Source organism: Camelus dromedarius, chromosome 12 (genome assembly GCF_036321535.1).
Source record: "Camelus dromedarius isolate mCamDro1 chromosome 12, mCamDro1.pat, whole genome shotgun sequence".
NCBI lineage: Eukaryota > Metazoa > Chordata > Mammalia > Artiodactyla > Camelidae > Camelus > Camelus dromedarius.
Genome location: NC_087447.1, coordinates 28,801,577 through 28,805,594, shown reverse-complemented (window position 1 = coordinate 28,805,594; position 4,018 = coordinate 28,801,577). Strand labels below are relative to the sequence as shown.

The 4,018-nt window shown below is 37.2% G+C and overlaps 1 non-coding gene across 1 annotated transcript; it reads right to left on the bottom strand.

Annotated features, from left to right (window-relative positions):
* Nucleotides 1-2,919: 2,919 nt before the first annotated feature.
* TRNAA-UGC (transfer RNA alanine (anticodon UGC)) lies at nt 2,920-2,992 on the bottom strand. Its single transcript has one exon. It is a non-coding gene; the product is annotated as a tRNA-Ala (tRNA).
* Nucleotides 2,993-4,018: the final 1,026 nt, after the last annotated feature.

Below are 4,018 nucleotides of genomic sequence, written 5' to 3'. Positions count from 1 at the left end.
GGGAGAGGTGGGGGATTAGCCTTGGATGGGGGAATGCCAATAACGAGTGGGATCTGATTTCTGCCCCCAAATGACCATTATCACATTTCCTTTAGGGCTATGCACACAGCCAGGCACTAAATATTTCCCAGTGATTATTATTCCCAGGCAAGGACTGGGAAAAACATTTGTAACAAAACGAAATAGTACAGTGAAATTTCCTCCAAGAGGGCTGGGACCAGTATTTGTGTTTATGTTATAGGTTAAACCAAATATGAATTTTTAAAGAAAGAATTACAATTTTTTTCACACAATATTAATCTTCACTACATAATGTTGTGAGAATGGGACAGCTCCAACAGAGCAGAGAAATGAGTTACTAAAGATCCCAAGTTATGCAAATAATAATTGTAGTAAATATCTTGACACTACCTAGTAGTATTTTTAGAAACATTTTATTTTTTCTTCATCAAAAGTTATGCTGCAGGTAATGAAGCATGTCTTGTTACTTCCCTTTAAACACAGATTAGTCATAGATTAAATCATTCGGAGTAGACCAAATCCAACAATCCCACTGTTTATGCATTAAGAAGCAGCAATAATGTCCCAGGCTTGGGGCAGCCCTGGGAATATAGAGATAAATGAGGCATGACTTCTATACTCATAGAAATTACATTTTTTATTACCCTAGACTCAACTAATTGGAACTTGTTTGTAGTCAACTTTAAGGAGAAAAAGGCAAAAAAGAAGGTGAGGTCATTTTAGGGAATCTGCATTTTTACAGCAGTGGAGTATCTCCTGGGGTTAGTCCACACTGAACACAGTCTTCCACACAGCAGCTGACATTTTCCATTTCTCTAATGGCCCAGGGTTCCCATATAATTCTTTCAGGCTGCACTAGTGGGCACACAGCCCCCTCCCCTTGGAGATCTGAAATGCGTGTGTAAATAAAAAGCACAACGGAAACACCTGTGGATCTCTCCTGGGGGTCAGGTGTGTGGAATGGCCCAGGAGTTATCTCACCACCCTTGTTTCCGTGCATTGGAGGATCTGTTTCTGATTTGGACCCTGCACGGGAAGTGACACATTGCCAGAAGGAATTTATACATTCTTTTCCAATTCCTCCCATTGCTGTTTTCTTCTTCCTCTCTATCCCCTCAATTAGCAAGGCTCTTTGCAGATGAGAATATTCCCATTAGAGAGACAGAAAGCTGCAGTGTGATGCATGGCCAGGGTTTTGCAGAGCAGGATGGAGGAAGCAAGACTTTCTAGGTTATAAATTAGTGGATAAAGACCTAGGAATCAAAGATGTACCTTAAGCACTAACTTTTGGGCAAATGCATCAACAAAGCTCAAGAGTCAGTGGAAAGATTCTGGAAGAGACAGCAAGCATTGCAGGACCAGTGATGCACGTGTGACTGGAGTGAAGGATTCCGGAAGGAAGACAAAGATTGTTCCAGATAAGGGGTTGGTTATCACCAAATTCCTAATAACTATAGAGGGCACTTATCCAACTTTGACTATGTGCCAGGTGCTACGTTAGTGCTCTACATACTCGATCCATACTTACTTTCTCTAACTTGATCCAAGATAACCCTTTGAGATCACGACTGTTATTATGTTAATTGTATTGATAACCCATAGCGAGACTCAAAGAAGTAACTACCTAAGATTCGATGGCCAGAACTCAAATGCATGCCTGTCTAACTTGCTTTGCTTGTAACCACTAAGTTCTACTACTTCCTTGGCAGGGGAAAATGAGAAACAGATAGCAGAATTCATCATCAATCCTTTATGATCTGCTGTGTGTAAATATTTACAGTACATTGTATGTAATTGCAAGTCATGCAATATGGTTTATATTTCACATAGTGCATTCAGTTACTAATAAAAAAAACCCTTTGTCTTTTCATAAAACATAACCACAAAACGATACCTGCAATACTTTGGCAAGTAACTGGAAACCATAAAAATTGGTATATTGCTTATTTGCAAGAGAGTCAACTAGAAATACTAGAACTTGAAAAATGCAATAATGAAAATTAAGGACCCTAAAGCTCTGATTTAGCACCAATGAAAGAACGGAAGATATAGGAGAAAGATGCTTAAATATATAGATTAAGTATGCATTTAATGGGAGTTCCGGAAAGAGAGGAGAGAAAGAAAAGGCAGAGGTTATCAGTTATTTCATTGATACCAACATGCGTATTTTTTTTCACATTTTATCTTTTCTAAAATCAGGATGTGTTTTACTTTTCTGGAGGCTGTACAGCAGTTATCAATTATCATTGCCTGTGTAGGTGAATATCAAAAGTGAAAACAAAACTTTCAGAATAGGGGTCAGTGGCTTGGAGGAAAATTCCAGAGACTACTGTGGAACACTCTTTTCAACCACTAGTAAACCAACAGTTGTGGTGAAGGGGGTGAAGCAGATCAATCAGATGTGCTTAACAACATTTTCCAAGGACTAGTCAGTAATAGGTTAGTTGTACATAATTTCAAAGCCAGATTAAGAGCCCATCACTGATGGCTTTTAGTTCCTTTATGGAATCTTTGAGGAAATGCTGTACATAGACAGTAGCCAAAATGTGATTCAGAAGACTTGGATTCTTCATGGGAAGAAGTTTCAGGAATACCTGTGTTGGTAATTCATTTAGCTTTTATTTTCTTTGTTGGGTATTATGATGGTTAATTTTATGTGTCAATGGTACCCTGATTGGCCAAACATTTTTCTGGATGTTTCTGTGAAGTTTTTTTTTTTTTTTTTTTGGAGGAGGGGTAAGGTAATTAGGTTTGTTTATTTATTTTTACTGTTTTTTTTTTTTAAATTGAGTTATAGTCAGTTTACAATGTTGTGTCAATTTCTGGTCATACAGCACAATTTTTCAGTCATACATAAATATAAATATATTCATTTTCATATTGTTTACTTATTTTTAATGGAGGTACTGGGGATTGAACCCAGGACCTCGTGCTTGCAAGGCACGCATTCTACCACTGAGCTATACCCTCCTCTGTGTGAAGTTTTTTTTGGACAAGATTTATATTTAAATCGATGGACTTGGAGTAAAGTAGATTGCCTTCCATAGTGTGGGTGGACCTCATCCAATCCACTGAAGGTCTGAATAGAACAAAAGGCTGACCTCCCCTAAGCAAGAAGGAATTCTCCAACAGACTGCTTTAATACTCTAACTGTATCCCTCCAGAGTCTCCAGCTTGCCAGCCTTCCCCAGCAGATTTTGGACTCACGAAGCCTCCACAAACACATGAGCAAACTCCTAAAATATATCTCTGCCTATAAATATGTACGCCCTATTGGTTCTGTTTCTCTGGAGAACTCTGACTAATATAGGTATGAACAATGACATATAACACAATTTTGTCTAATAAAAAAACTTCTACAACAAGTATAAGATAAATGTCATTTTAAATGACAAAGGTGTATGTCAGAGTTCAATTGGGCATGGGTTTATTTTCTCTATTCTTGGTTACATAAATTAATGGTACAAGTTATCGTTGATGGTATCATGAACATGATGAAACATAGTAGTTAAAGAGAACATTTAAAAATCCTTCTTGAAGACTTCCCTCAACTGACAAAATGCGCAGACTGACGATGTCCTGTGACTTCCATACAGGATTACAAAAGAAAAGAAAAAAATTTACATTCACATACAGCAAAATTGTAGAAGGCCAAAGATAAAGAGAAAATCTTAACAACATCCAGAAAAAAGGACAGATTATTTTTAAAAGAGCAACAGTAGGATTGACATCGGGACTTCTCCCAAGCTAAAATTGAAACCAATGAATGAAGTCATAATGTGCTGAAAGAAACACTTGGCAACCCAGGATTCTATATCTAGTTAATATTCATTAAGAATAAAGTGAAATGGGTGAAGCTGATCAAAAGATAAAAACTGTCAGTGATAAGTTCTGGAGATGTAATGTACAACATGGTGACTATAGTAAATAATACTTTATTGTATATTTGAGTGTTGCTAAGAGAGTAGATCTTAAAAGTTCTTATCACAAGAAAAAA